Source organism: Aegilops tauschii, chromosome 3, assembly GCF_002575655.3.
Source record: "Aegilops tauschii subsp. strangulata cultivar AL8/78 chromosome 3, Aet v6.0, whole genome shotgun sequence".
NCBI lineage: Eukaryota > Viridiplantae > Streptophyta > Magnoliopsida > Poales > Poaceae > Aegilops > Aegilops tauschii.
This window is the reverse complement of record NC_053037.3, coordinates 557,988,082-558,004,292: the sequence shown is the minus strand read 5'-3', so window position 1 is coordinate 558,004,292 and position 16,211 is coordinate 557,988,082. Positions and strand designations below refer to the sequence as shown.

Here is a 16,211-nt window from a genome sequence, read left to right as displayed (position 1 = left end):
ACAGGATTAGGAAATAAATTTCCCGTTCTATAACTTTGCATGAATACAATTGTCTTCTCATTTTCTTTAACCCAAAAAACATCTGACTCTACTAACGTTAAATGCCACTGTCTAGAGACTTGCTCTAGTCCACAAAAGACTTCTCGAAGAAGTATCCCTTGTGTTCTTTACTTTCATCTGATGTAACTCAGATCATGATGTGCCACTAACAGGCAAATTGATCCTGTAGTCTTTCATCTCCAAGAAGCAATAGGTATTACAGGACCTGTATCACAAGATCCATGTTTACTCATTCCTCCTTTATGGAGCTAACAACAGGTGTTGTATAAGTCATACAACATGCTCCCCCAGATACAATCTATTCGAGTCTTAGGTATTTTCATACCATGCTCCCCCAGATTACTCCATCTTTACTAAAAATGGCGTATCTTTAAACTTTATTATTTGGGTTTATTCTGTTAAAACTTTCTTCTTTATGGCACTTTAAGCACCGTCTTAGTATTCCTTAGTCTGCTTTCGGAACTGTAAAAGATCCAGGAATACATCTATTTCTTTTCTTTAGGGGTATTATTTTCTTTATGGCACTTTAAGCACCGTCTTAGTATTCCTTAGTCTGCTTTCGGAACTGTAAAAGATCCAGGAATACATCTATTTCTTTTCTTTAGGGGTATTATTATGATCGTCGTACTCCCCCAGATGATCACATTCTTCATTAATGGATATCTCATATTTCTTTCTCCCCCTCGAAATGTGGCAAGAACTTTTCTGCCACAATTTCGAAAAACCATTCACAACTCTTGTGAATTGAGGAAACTTTGAGTATCTACTTCATGTATTTGATTACTTCATATGTAATGAAGTTATCTGTTAACGGTATGGGAGTACTTTTTCCTTATTCCTCATTCCATTTCGGAAACTCAAAATAGTTCTTTATCATTAGTACTTTTGCAAGTCACACTTGCATATCATTCTTATTTTTAGGTTCGTCTGTAACTTTTATTCTCTTTGGATTTATTGAGTGCTTAATGACCGTTGCACATAAGGTGTACGGTCGATACTAGGAAAGCATAATAGCTACTCCATACTTTTCTCCCAGAGTGGGACACATTAAACGCACATGAGTCATCATATCTTTCTCCTGTCACACAGGATAAGTCTTAGCCAAAATTTCTCCTGACGTATAGGATTTTTGACATAATACTATGTCAACTTTACCCAGTTACGCAGGTATTTTCCCAGACTTTCCCCGCCATGCGGGTTTTATCATAATCCTCTTTTCCCGCTATGCGGGTAATTCTCTGTAAGGAACATAAATGCCAGAATTGGCTCTTTTGACTGCATATGCAATCATGAAATTCAGAAATAAATCCGAACGCTCTTTGACACACATGCTTAATCCGATGTTGGTCAAATTAAACACGCATGTTGCTTGTTTCATCTCAAATCGTGTTGACTGAAAAATCTTCTTCATATAGGATACATGAAAGACATTCGTCAACCAAGACTCTCAATGATCTATTTGTTTTCTTTTCTTGGATTAATATCCAAGAATTCTTTTCTTTTGAAGCCATTCTTTAGAGAGAACATACTTCCTCATGTTATGACCTTTCTTGGTCATCTTTCGGGTAACAAGTACCCAGCCATTCGCTTTCACGAATGAAAGCATGGAAAACTTTTAGTCTGAGAAAACTTAGCCAATAATCAACAATAATGAGCATAAAAAATAACCCTACGTTGGTTTGGTTAAAAAATATGCACATTAAACTTTTTAAAACTTCCTTTTTATACTCTAAATCACCGTTGTGGTAGAATTAGAATAAAACTCATTCTTCTACATTAATTCCATATCACCGTTGGGCGAAAATGGAAATAATGCATATAACTCATAAACAATGTGATGATAGTATTTCTATTAAACAACTTTGCTAAGAAATAATCATCATCATCAACTTTATTGCAGCGGAAATAAGAAATATACGTTCCTCTAGTTCAAGAGCATTTCTTCATCTTTAACTCTTCTCTAAAAAATGATCACTTTGATAAAAAAATTATCAGAGATTTAAGCTTTGAACATAAGACTCATAGAATTATAGTACTGTTATCATCAACATTGGTCAGAAAATAACAATACCATATTTTAACTTTAAAACAAATATCTTTCTTTTATCATAACAAAAACTATCTGCATCTTATTTCACCCACAGGGGAAAAACAATGCTAAGAACAGTTCTTTCAATTAAATTTTCCCGTTGGTTCCAATTTAATTGGAGGATAAAACTTTTACTTTGCAGCGGAAACTTTACAATATTCTATTCAAAAACAATTCTGTGCTCTTTTACTCTCTAAGCAATTTTAACCGGTTGGTTCAAAAATGCATTAGAGAAGCAACAATTTAATCTTTTACTTTAGTTCTATTCAGTTATGAAAGAGCACTTATTTTTATTTGTGGCAGAAAAAGATGAATAAAAAAATCATGAACTTTTTCTTTTCAGAGGCATTACTTTTACTTTTCTATTTTCTAAACATAAACTTTCTTTGAATAGAAAAACTGTACTGTAATTTGCCCAAAAAACTGGACAAAAAATAATATAAAGGAAAAATACACGCCAGCAGGCCAAAAAGCCCGCAGAGCGCGCCCGCTCGCGGCCCACGGCCTGCCGGACGAGCTCCGCTCGGCCGCCCGAGCTGCTCGGCCAACGGCCCACCGCGGCAATGCGGCTGAGGCCAGGTCGGCCGGACCAAAAGGCCCAAGGCACTTTCGGCCTACTGGCCGTCTGTGGATCTAGGGGTTTCATCTTGGCCGTTCAATCTGATCCTACGGTAGAGCACCGTTTTCGGTAGATCAAAACTCGGAGGAGCCGATCCCCCCGACCAAAATCCTAGCCACTCGTTCGATCTGTCTGCCTCTTCTCTCTCTCGATCTCTTTCTCTCCCGTCGCCAGAGACGGCGACTGCCCGGCCGCCGGCGTCAGCGCCGAGGCTGCCGCGCCGCGCCTGGCTTCTTTCTCCCTTCCCCCTTCTCTCTTTCACCTTTTTGTGACAGAGAGAGACTCGATGCGGGCTGACCTCCTCTGCTCCACTCGCGCCCGACGGCGACGGCTCGGCCGCCGGCGCCGGCCACTCTCTCCATCCCCCTTCCCTCTTTCCATTTCTTTCTTCGTTCTCCTGCTTGCGAGAGAGTGAGAGATGCTGCGGGTAAGAGCCACGCCGGCCGCCGGCGATGGCGCCGCGCGAGCACCCTTTCTCTTCTTTTCCCCTTCCCCTTTTTGTTCTTTAGACAGAGAGAGATACGAGGTCGAGCCCTCCTCTGCTCCCCTTGTATTCGACACGGCGGAGCGGTCGACGGTGGCGCCGTTGCCATCCCTTTCGCCGGTCGCGCGTTCCCTTACGGTGAGCGCGCCGCCGTCGAAAGGTTTGGCCGCAGTGCCCTTTGCCCCTCTCGGGGTGGTTCTTCGTCCGGACGGCTCGGCTTGCCGATGCCCGTTCGGATCGAGAGGAACTGGCGCGGCCGGAGTGGCGGCACCACTTTTCCGGTGAGGCCCGAGGCCCTTCTCCGGTGATTTACTTTGCCCTGTCTAGGGTTCTTGGGGGGAGGGAGGGATCTTTCTTTTTCTGTGTAATCTTTGTACCGAAAAATCTTAGCTTAGCATGGCCTGATACCATTGTTGTACCTCTTGGATCGGGTAGGCTAGGATTCCGGCAACAGTGGTGGTAGGCATTACCTTCTCCTTGTGGCTCGAGGAGCCACCGGTGCCGGCCATGGTGACGGTGGCAGGTGACATGGTGACGGTGGCAGGTGATGGCAGAGAGTAGTGGGCGAAGTGGTGGCGGCGCTTCCCATCAGCACTGCACTAACCCTAGATCGGTAGGGGATTAGGTGGGGTGTACGGCGTTGCGACGAACCTCGTATCTCGAGCCGCCTACCCCACCTCTTTATATATAGTGCAGGTGACAGGAGCCCGTCAACCATAGTGGGTTGAGCGCCCCCGATCAGGGCGCGGATCTAAGGGCCCGGTGGGCCGTTAGGCCCACACGGTGGAGATCATCCTAACCTTATGCTGATGGTTGAAGTTCTAATAACATCATTTTTTTCCTTTTGCTGCTTGATGAATTCTTTAAAAGAAATAGCACTTAAGGTCCCTGTTCTTTTCTGTTCGTCATATGCATAAAATTTTGTTTAAAATGTCTTCTTATGTGCCTATCTGAAGTATATATATCTTTTCAGCACCTGATGCATAATAGTTGCAAATCGATGCAATGTTTTTTGTCACTTGTGGAAGAGCTCTGCTGTGATTAGCTAGTTCAGATGTACAACCGGGAAGCAAATAATAGGCTTAACCTATTATGTTTCTTGTCAGGTTTTTAGTTTTTGCATTTCTTAACTTGTTCCGCTTTGTCTGACAAGGAATTGATATTACTCCCTCCGTTCCTAAATATAAGTCTTTTTAGAGATTCCAATATGGACTACATATGAAGCAAAATGAGTGAATCTACACTCTAAAGTATGTCTATATACATCCGTATGTAGTCCATATTGAAATATCTAAAGAGACTTATATTTAGAAACGGAGGGAATACTAAAGATGATTTCTGGAAAGGATCTTTTCTCGTGAGATTTTTCTTATGGTAATATTCAGTACTGGACCGCAGTTCTCTTGACAATGTGACACATAATAATAACAGTTAATAAAGGGGTAACTCGATTGGCACTTTTCAAATACAATGTTACACTCTTTTAATTGGAAGCTGGAACCAATTGAATAAATTGAAGTTCTATTTTGTGTTTTGTTGAATATCTTCCTGAGGTGAGGTGTTCGTTTGCAATTTTGCACCAGCGAATAAATAATTTTCTTTATGCCTCATGTTAGTTTTCTCCGATTGCATAACTATGCACCTCTCAGTTCACCTTGACATCTCATTATAAATCTCTCTTCTATCAACATTTTTCCATCAGAATTGTCATTGGGTTTCTGACATTTTATACTCTTAGATATTGGCATTGGTGATGGACATGGTGCAGGTGAAGTGTTGGACAATCTGTGAGATGGTTGTTTGGTGAGACATGCTAGTATGATGTGATGACTGAAAAGGTGATGTAGCATTATCTCCTAGATGTGTCCATGGGAATATATATGCTGTTTTACAATTTATATTGCTGCATGGACTTTAGTTGATGATTTTTTTTTCTTATGAAAGCATTAACTCCCTCTGTAATTTGCAAGACATCCACTAATTTTCCTATGTAATTGAGAAGAATGTATATACCAGAACATAAAACCCTAATTAGTACAGTTTCCGTTAGCACACTGGTAAGATATAACTTACAAGTATCTCTAGTCAAGTCTGATATTGGTTTTGCTTATATGTGGTCAATTTCTTAACTTGATAACTAGTACTCCCTCTAAAGTAATATAAGAGCGTTTAGATCACTAAAATAGATCCACTTTGGGCGTAGATCAGTAGTTTACCCAGGTTACATAAATTTGTAATTTACGGAGGGAGTAGATCAGTAGTTTACGGAGGGAGTAGATCAGTAGTTAACGGAGGGAGTAGATCACTAAAGTACACCATAGTTATTCTTATATTAGTTTAATATTAGTTTACGGAGGGAGTAGATCAGTAGTTTACCCAGGTTACATAAATTTGTAATTTTATATGGCGATATTATATAGTGGTGAAAGGCTCAAAGCTCTGTCTGACTAATGCCATGCAATGTTATAAGATGGCATCCATTTTGGGCTGAAACCAATGTTATTTTATGAGTTGATAAACTATCTGCTAATACTTGTTCACTGTGACTAGTTCCACTTTCAGTTTATAAGAAGTATACTATGCTTATAACTAAGCCAAATGTTTTTACATTATTCTTATTAGTGCATGCTGTGATGTTCTAGACAGTAAAGTAATTGCCTGTCTCTGCATTAAAGAATCATATAACTGATTGGATTGTTGTAATGTAGGTATGGTTAAGTTGCAGGTTGGCCTATCCGTGTAGTTTTTCGTATATGGTATTGTGGATAGTGATGCTCCACTCCATATGAAAATTCATCCGTTGTAACATGTACTTATCAAGTGTGAAGTACACACTTGCAGGAACGAAACTGTTTTAACTTGTTAGCTCCCACCATTATTACTCCAGTGACCTCTGTACACAGTAAGAATTCAGACATTTTCAGAGGCTACTTTCTCTGCATAGCAGCTAGCAGCGATGGTCATTTACAAATCTTTCTTCTGTATAAGGTGGTGTTTCCATTTTAGAGTGGACCCATGTGGATGGCCTTATGCCAGTTATCCGATCTGGTTTATCTTGGTACTTCTTTATGTCAGAGTTAGCAGGGACGTGGAACAGTATGATATAAAGAAGTGCCAAGATGAGAAGTTAGATGGCGCCATCCCAGGATACTTACAATTGCATCCTTCACTCTGCTCCTCTGCATTATTCTAACTCATACTGAGCGCCTTGACGATCAATGCCTCCGCTCCAAAGCAAACAAACGAATTTTTGTGTTGCTAAGTTTGTTGGACTTCGTCGAATATTTGGAGAATTGCACACACCTTAGCTAGAAGTTGATGCTAATTATGTAATTTCCTGGGATGGAGATCCCCTTGTTTTCTTCTAGCTGAACTGATCAAAAGGATGTAACTATCGTTTGGTTTGAATAAAGTGTGCCATTATTACTTAAAAAAAAGAAGCATGTACTATGTGGCAGGGCAAATTGTTCAATGTCACAAGATATGCCGACTTTATTCTTAACTTTCCTTTGAGTGCACAGGCTACTGAACACTTTTTTCATGGAATAGGGCACAAAACAATAACTTCTCTATTCGGTTGTCCTACTATAATGAATGGCTCGATCAGTTTGGTGTTAGACCAATGAAGGAAGTATGTCAGGGATCGTCTAGAAGGAACCCACTTTGGAAGAAAGTATGGAAGTTGGACGTCCCTAGCAAGATTAAAAGTTTCATTTGGAAGGTTTTACATGGTGTTATTCCTTGTTTGTTTTGTTTTGGTGTTATTCCCAACCTAGCATGGTTGTTCTTCTCTGATACATGTTGAATGTAGACACGTTGAGTATATGCATTTGCTGTTGTTTGGTAGCATGTGCTGAGATTCTGTTTGGCAGCTTGCATCTGTTTAGACATGTTGGTTGGTACTGTAGCAACCGGTATTTTCAAATAAGTGAACAAAACATTTAAAAAATATGAACAATTTTTTGAAACATGTAAAAAATAACATTTTTGAAAGTTTTAAAAATGTTTTAAAATTCTAAAGTTTTTTGAAATTTTAAACAAAATTTGAAAGTTGATCTTTTTGAAATTTAAACAAAATGTAAAAATATGAATATTTTCTGGAAAATAAAAAATTAAAAATCCAACCTTTTTTAATTTAAACAAAAATTAAAATTCTGATATTTTTTGATTTTTTTTGAAAATTTAATAAAATTTGAAAATCTGCACATTTTTCAAAAATTTGGTATTCTGAAAATTAAATTATTTTTTTAGAAATTCTAAACATTTTTTGAAACATGTTGTTGCTCGCTTCGCTCATGAATGCTCACCAGCGAACGGTTGTTGTGGTGTTCTTTCTCCGTGCATGCTAAGAGGGTATTTGGGTTGAGCACACGCATACCGAGGAGGCCCCGTGCAGGCTACCAGACGCTCAAAAGTGGGTTGAAAAGCGAACTTTGAGCTCATGCACCCTACCAAACACATCCTAAGTGGGAGGCTGAGATATTATGCATCTTCTCTGCATGTGTAAAAGGGTGAATGGAGTGTGAATATCTCTGGGACTGGATAAGTTTACATCAGATGCATGAGCTATAGATCAGGTTCGGTCGACCTTGAAAATATTCTTCGTAGTGTCGCGGTAGCTGCTTGGTAGGTATATTTGATACTCCCTCCTTTGATTGGCTTATGGTTCAAACGATGATTTATATTGGGACAATGAATGCCTAGTTTGATTATGGTTTGACATTGTTAAATGAGCCGAATGACTTTCTCAAGAAAACATATACTACGTCAGCCTCCCTACCGAATAGTTGATCTAGCCCAGTATAGTCCAACACAGAGCTGGCCAAACAGGCTGGTACGACACGGCCCACCCCATGCTAATCGTGCCTGCCACGGTACGCCCCACGGAGGCACGATTAGTAAATGGGTTGTGTCGTGCCAACTTGCGTGCTGCACACTCAGGTCCAGACATGGCCCAACTGCTATTTTGGCGGCACGCAAGGCAGGTAGGCCCGCACACTGTTTAGCTTGTTGGGCTGTTTTTTGGCTATTTTTGGCATATTGGGCTGTTTTCAGGCCATATATGATATATAATAGAAATAAAAAAACATAAATATGTCATGTCAGTCCGTGTGCCCAGTGTCACGGCCAGGCACGACCCCTTTGATGTGCCGCGTGATGAAGCGAGGCAATGCTCCGGTGGTCCAGCTCCACATGCAATGGGACAAACCATCATCGGCAACAACATGGGAAGACTACGAAGTGCTCCGTTGACGCTTTCCAGCAGCCCCAATCCGGGAGCAAGAAGACCCAAGCAAGAACACTCGTTCTAAAGGCCCTTCCCAGTGCTTCATAGTGGACAGGTGCTAAGCATGTCACATAAGCAGAAAAATGACATGGCATAGCAATTAAGGAGGAGAGAGAACACTTTGGTGACCCCAGAAAGGACCAATGCCAAGCACGTAAACCTAGGCAAGCCACTTAAATGAAAGAAGTTAACCAATGCATAAAAGAGTTTATGTGCTAAATCATTAAATAAAATGGGCTTAGCAACAACAAGCTAAGCACCTGTGCATTGGGGAGTTGAGTTGCTAAGCTATTTAATGTACTTAGCGCCTCATGTAAGCACCTTTGCATTGGAAGATGCATAAAGACGGGGAGAGAGTCACACCAGCCATGCAAGACCAGACTTGGTGACTGTCGAGTAGGCCCAAAGCCTAGAGTGGGTGTGTAAGTTCTGTGTAACTGACCGGTGGATCTCAGTAGCAGGGTATGTGCGTGAGTGGCCGAGAGCCGAGCGAGTCATGTACTCCTTCCGTTCCAAATTACTTGTCTCAAAAGTGGATAAAAATGGATGTATCTACAACTAAAATACATCTAGATACATCCATTTCTATGACAAGTAATTCCGAACAGAGGGAGTACTTAATCCTAATCCTGAGGAGAACATGTTGTATGAAATGAACTAATCAACTCATCCCCTTCCTCTCGTTCCTCACCCTATTCTCCCAAGTATCTCACCTACCCTCAATCGATCCCCCTCATTTCGATCTAGACAACACAAAAAAAATTTGATCTGGACAGTTTTTTTTTTTTGAGAATATCTGGACAGGGGTGTTACAGGCATGTCAGGCATGTTCCGTTTAGCCCGAGCCGTGCCAGACGTGCTAGTGGGCCGGCGTGGCTGGCACGGCCCAGATAGCCAGTTCTGGTCCAACCAACCAAATCACAAAAAGCCCATTGAGGGGAGCTATAATCTAAAAAAAAAACAAAAAGAGAACCCATTGTAGGGAGCTGCACTGCCAAGCCTATCATGAGCGCAAGAGGGGAGATGTCTCCCCGCCGCCGCCTGCCTCTCTGCCAGACAACGAGGACCTGCTCCGGGAGATTCTCCTCCGCCTGCCGCCGCGCCCTTCCTCCCTCCCCCGGGCCTCCCTCGTTTGCAAGCGTTGGCGCAGCCTCGTCACCGATCCCCAATTCCAACGCCGGTTCCGCGACCACCACGGCAAGCCTCCACTCCTTGGCTTCTTCCTCCATGAACATCGCTCCTGTTCGTTTATTCCAATGCTGGATCGACCAGATCGCATCCCCGGCACTCGCTTCTCCATTTCTCTCGATGACGGCCACATCATCGACTGTCGCCACGGACTTGTCCTTTTCCTCGGCCAAAGGCGGCTACTTGTGTGGGACCCCGTTGCCCGCGAGCAGCGCCGCCTGATCCCCCACCAGAGCTGGACAGCGACCAGATGTCCATCTTCAACGGGGGTGTGCTTCGCCCTGCCGGCGGCCAAGGCTGCCGTTCTAGCCATTTCCAGGTGGCCCTGATGGCCGGTGACAGAGAAAGCGAAAGAGTTTCAGCATACCTTTACTCCTCGGAGACCGGGATATGGGGCAATATCAGCTCAGTGCAGCTGCAATGGCAGAATAGGATGGGAATAGGAACAAGTACTTTGACTGGGAATTCCCTTTGTTGGTTAATTCAGACGAACCATCAATGTGTCATACTTGAGTTTGATCTGGATAGGCAGAGCCTAGATTTGAGAGAGCTGCCACCACACATAGATGCCGGCTATCACAACCTAAGTATTATGCCAGCCGAAGATGGTGGGCTTGGCTTCATCTATTTCTCACAATTCCAAGCCCAGTTATGGAAGAGAATGCCTGATTCTGACGGTTTAGCTGTATGGGTGCTCTACAGAGCTATTGACTTTGAGAAGATCGGATCAACTTGCAAGCGAGACTACCTCATTTTACAGGGGTTCGCCGAGGAGAATAATGCAGTCCTTGTACGGCGACCTTCTGGTGTCTTCTTGGTCTATCTCCAGTCAATGGAGTTTAAGGAACTTTCCCATACGATGTTCTGTCATCACCATTATCCATTTGCATGTTGCTATGCTGCAGGTAATAGCAAGTCTTCATATAATTTACTTCACAGTATTATAAAATAAATTTAATTTTTAGTAATTAGTTGCTGAAATGCCTATCATGTCCTTGAGTCTGATGATTGAAGTTCAAATCACATCAATTTTTCCTTATGCTGCCTGATGAATTCTTTAAAAGAAAATAGTGCGTAAAGTCACTGTTAGTTTTTCTGTTGGTCATATCCACAAATTGTGTTTCAATTGTAGTATTATGTGCCTATCTGAAGTATACATCTTGTCAGCACCGGATACATAATAGTTGATTGACACAATAGTTCTTGTCCCTTGTGGAAGAGCCCTGCTGGAAAAAAAAATTAAAATAGGTTGAACCTATTTTATTTGTTGTTAGGTTTATATTTGGGATGTCTTAATTTTTCTGCTTGGTCTGACAAGAAATTGAGTTTTCCGAAGATGATTTCTGGAAAGTATCTTTTCTCTTTAGGGAATTGTGTTATGGTAATATTCAGTACTGGGTCGCGGTTCTCTTGACAATGTGACACATGCCATGACAGTCAAAAATGAAAGAAAACTTGATGGAAGCTGAGCCCGAACCAACCGAATGTGTCACTCCATCGACACTTTTTGAAGCTTAAAGCTAGTTACACTCTTTCACTTGGAAGCTGGAACCAATTGAATAAATTGAAGTTCTATTTTCTGTTTAGTTGAATATTTTCCTGAAGTGAGGAGTCCATTTGCACTAGAGAATAAATAACTCTCTTCATGGCTCATGTTACTTTTCTCAGAATACATAACTATGCACCTCTCAGTTGACCTAGATATCCCATTGTAATTCTCTGTTCTATCGATGGTTTTCCATCGGAATTGTCATTGGTTCCTGACTTATTATGCTCGTAGGAACTGGCATTCTTGATGGACATGATGGAGATGAAGTATTGAACAATATGTGAGATGTTTGTTTGGTGAGACATGATAGTAGGATGTGATCACTGCAAAGGTAGCGTAACATTATCTCCTAGATATGTCCATGGGAATATGTATGCTATTCTACAATTTGTTGCCGCGTGGGCTTTGTCCGATGCTTTCTTCCTATGTGTATTAACTCCATTTGTAATTTGTAAGGCATCCACTACTTTGCCTAAGTAATTCAAAACTATATATGCCAGAGCACAAATAATTCAGAATCCTAGTTAGATTAGTTTCAGTTAGCACACACCGCTAAGTATCTCTAGTCAAGTCAGATGTTGCTTTTATTTTATATGAAGTCAAGTTCTCAACTTGATCACTACTAGATCAATAGTTTATATATTGTCACATTGACTAGGTTCATAAAAAAAAATCCAGGTTACATGAATTTGTAACTTTATATGACGATATTATATGTTGTTAACTTCTGACGGTAATGAAAATGGTGGTTGAAGGCATAAAGCTCTATTCTGAGTTCTAATGGCATGCAAAGTTATAAAATGGCATCCATTTTGGGCTGAAAGAAATGTTATTTTATGAGTCCTGCCAATACTAGTTCCTTTGTGAGTAGTACTTCAGTTTATATATAAGAAGTATGCGGACGGAAACTTGTGGCTCTGGGGTGTAATTACACCCGATTTTTCAAAAAAAAAAACTTTGTAAGAAAGTCAAAAAAATCTGATTTTTTTTGCGAACAAAGTAGATTTATTGTTGCACTCGTATAAAATCTTTCGCGAAGAAATGACTTTCATGTTGTTGTGGACGTAAAAAACAAATTTGTCGCTATATACAAGGTACTGTTCATGCTATATTCTCTGACAATTTGTCAGAATTTTGTCGGAGAATATTTCGTTACAGAATATTTTTGTACGACAGAAACGACAGCTCAAGTTTGTTGGGAAATTATTTGGAACGTTCTGACTTTTTATGATTTGTTTAAAAATAAAATCAGTTATCAGGTGTAATTACCATCATGTTCCAAAGGGTATTTTCCATATACTATGGTTATAACTAAGCCGAATGTTTCTTCTTTCTATTGTTTTGACATTTATTTCCCTAGTGTCATTTACATTATACTGTGCATGCTGTGGTACTCTAAACAGTTGCAGTATTTGCCCACCATGCATTAAGGCACTACGTAACTGATTGGATTGTTGTGTGTATGTAGGCATGGCTAAGTTGCAGGAACGGCTTGCTGGTGCTAATATTTTGCATTTTCTGGTGGTGTGGCCTGGCCAGTGATGATCCATTCCCATCTGAAGATTGATCCGTTGCAGTATGCGCTTATCGAGTGCGAAGTGCATTTGGAGGAACGAACTGTTATACTGTATTTGTTAGCTCCCGCTATATTATTTCAGTGACCTCTATGAGTCTGCTCCTTGTATTTTTAGTGGTCCGTTTGCTTATGTATTTTGAGTGCATTCAGCAGGCAAGCTCAGCTCTTAGTTGACGAGTCAGCGTTCCACTAGCCTCACAGTAAAATTGGTTGCTCATATTCAAATCTTTCTGTGAGGTAGCCTTTGTAGACTGAACCCATACGTGTCATTTTCAAAGCTTCCGGTCTGAGTTACTCTGCAGTAGGATGATATATACCGGTGCTGCTGCTGGTGTTGGGGCTGTAGGATAGAATGTGAAGCAGAACCACAAGTTTCACCCTGTATCTTGGGTTGGCCGGTTTCTTTTGTTCGCGAAGAACTGATCTAACTCACCTATGTTACTCCCACTGTGGGTAGTCTGAGTCTGCTGAAATGCCGTTGTAGGTACTACTAGGTGAACAATCGAACTGGCATGATGGCTCGTGCATTACTTGTCGAGGACTGGCATGATGGCTCGCTGTTTCCCGCGGTAAATAAACACTTCCCGGAGCAAATTAAGGCGCGCTAGCTATAAAACCCCACCATCCCAGCCTTACTTGCATCGTTCGCTCTTCTCCTCTGCATTCTACTAACCACTCAATACCGGGTGCAAAACAAACACTGCAGCAGCAGCAACAGGGCAGCTGATCGAAGCGAGAGGATGTTTCCCGTGGGGATCCTGGCAGTGCTCGCGGCCGTGTGCGCCTACTTCTGGTGGGCGGCCAAGCCTTCGCCAAGCTCTACGTGTTCGGACCCATTGTGTCCGGGTTCGTGCTCCGCCATCTCCCCCGGTGGCTGATCTGGTGGCTCTTGGCTTTTGTTTTTGGTATGTGATCTGAGTCTGGTCGATCAGTTAAATCGTGTACCCAAATCAAATATGCTCTTCTGCTCGATGTAATTTTCATTATGTGTGAGATGCTTTGTACTTCCGGTGATCTTTGACAATCTATCTGGATCATTTTCGTAAAAAAATGGGCTCTTCTGCTTCCTGTGTTCCATCTCGAAAGAACATCAAGCAGGGTCCGTTCTTTATCGTTCTCTACTGTTGTTGATCTATCTGCTTTGGTTATGTCCTCGTTCTTTACCGTGTGAGCGTTGTGTTTTTCTTTACGATCGACCTATCAAACGATATGAAAAGAAAAGAAAAACAGATTTCATCCTAGGAGCTTCGAATTAATGGGGTCAATCAAGTTACCAACTCTATCGAGAAGTAATCAGTTGACCATCGTGTGTGAGTTGCTACTAGAGAAGCCTCACAAGGTGATGGTACTCATGTTGCCCTAGAACATGGACTCCTTGAATTGCAGCTTAGGCTTTGGAGCGTGCTGATGCAGTTCGAGTTGCAATGTTTGTTTGCAAGTTCTTTTACACTCTCAGAGATGATATTATGATATCATATTGTGTGTGTGTGTTTTCTAATCAGAACAGTTTTCAGTAAATTCCATGAATTTCGGTGGGATTTTGGTTAGGATCTGCATTGTGGAAATCCGAAATAATTTCGAAAATTTCTGAATTTTCGCACTACTCGATGGGTCAGAAATTCCCTCGGCCTGGCCCAAACGAAACAACTAAACTGTAACCACGTGTAACTTTTCCCGGCCGGGACGCCCCTCGTGGATCGGGCCGTGATCCCGGGCAATCCAGATGGTTTAGGAAGTGACCAAGCAAGCCCTGAGAGAAGCTGCAGCGCTAATCCCTAACCATGAGCACGCGAGGGGAGATGTCTCCTCGGCGCCGCCGCACATCTCCGCCGCCTGCCTCTCTGCCAGACGACGACGACCTTCTCCGGGAGATTCTCCTCCGCCTGCCGCCGCGCCCTTCCTCCCTCCCCAGGGCCTCCCTCGTCAGCAAGCGTTGGCGCAGCCTCGTCGCCGATCCCCAATTCCAACGCCGCTTCCGCGACCACCACGGCAAGCCTCCTCTCCTTGGCTTCTTCGTCGATGAATATAGCCCCTGTCCGCTTTTTCCACTGCTGGATCAACCAGATCGCATCCCCGGCGCTCGCTTCTCCATGCCTCTCCGCGAGGGCAACCGCATCCGCATCGTCGACTGCCGCCACGGACTTGTACTTACCTTCAGCTCAAGGCAAACCACATGGCGGCCGCGCCACCTATTTGTGTGGGATCCGGTCGCCCGCGAGCAGCGCTGCCTCATCTTCCCACCAGAGCTAGACGTTGACAAGATGTTCATCTTCAACGGGGCGGTGCTTCGCCCTGTTCGCGGTCACGGCCATTTCCAGGTGGTCCTGGTAGCCCATTACTTACCTGCTGATATATCGAGTTCTCGCATGCCTTTACTCATCGGAGAACGGCAGATGGAGCAATATCAACTCACTGCAGCTGCAAACATTTATAGCATCGCCAGAACCCAGCACTTTGATTGGGAATTCCATTTGCTGGTTAATTAAGGAGGGGCATCATCACCATTAGGGCTGGACGGAACGAGCGGGCTTTTGGGCCCGCTCGTGGCCCGTTCAGGACCGGACCGGACGGGCCAGGACCGGTAGGAAAGCTGGACGGTCCGGGCTGCAATATTCAGCCCGAAAAAATGTCGGTCCGGTCCGGTCTTTCACCGAGCCGCTCGGTCGGACCGAGAAAATGCAGTCACCGTCGCCGCCATTCTTCGTCGTCGCGGCCACCGGCAACCTCCGGGTGAACCACGATGTCTCGGAGCTTCCCCTCTCCTTCCTTCCTCTCCTCCCCGTGTGCCGTATCCTCTTGCCGCCGAACGCCATCGCTGTCGTGCGTGCACTGCTGCCGATCTGGAGTTCTCGAACATGGCATCGACCGCAACCGTGGCACCAATTCCTGCGGGTATTGCGGCTGCAAGAGCTGAAATCGTGCCATGACACGAGCTGCGGGTCAAGACGTTTTTCTTGCAACAGAATGGAACGAAAGAACAGCCAGGAACGAGTATTGCGGCCGTGCCATCCAACGTCCACCCGTACGCAGCTATATTGCCGCTGCATGAGCTCAAATTGTGCCATGCCACAATCTCCCGCAACTGCCTGATCTAACTAACCTGAAACTAATCGAGGAGGTGGACATGCACACGTTGCATGGCGAGTGATTTCTGCACTAAAGGAAAATTAAGCAGTAAACATGCACACCGGGCAGCAGCCCTAAAGGACATACTCCGAACGCTCTACGCCTCGCCGGCACCACCAGGAAGTACTGGGGCATGATCCCGAACACTCTGAAGGTGAAGCAGCAGCTGTTGTTCGAGGCGTTTCTGCGCTTCTTCTGGACGAGGGCGAAGATTGTCAGTTAAATACGTGCTG

The 16,211-nt window shown here is 43.3% G+C and overlaps 1 long non-coding RNA gene across 1 annotated transcript; it reads left to right on the top strand.

The window, feature by feature from the left end:
* Window positions 1–9,514: 9,514 nt before the first annotated feature.
* Window positions 9,515–13,265, top strand: LOC109778436 (uncharacterized). Its single transcript, XR_012205612.1, has 3 exons — window positions 9,515–10,632; window positions 11,508–11,607; window positions 12,745–13,265. It is a non-coding gene; the product is annotated as an uncharacterized lncRNA (long non-coding RNA).
* The last annotated feature ends 2,946 nt before the right edge of the window (window positions 13,266–16,211 follow it).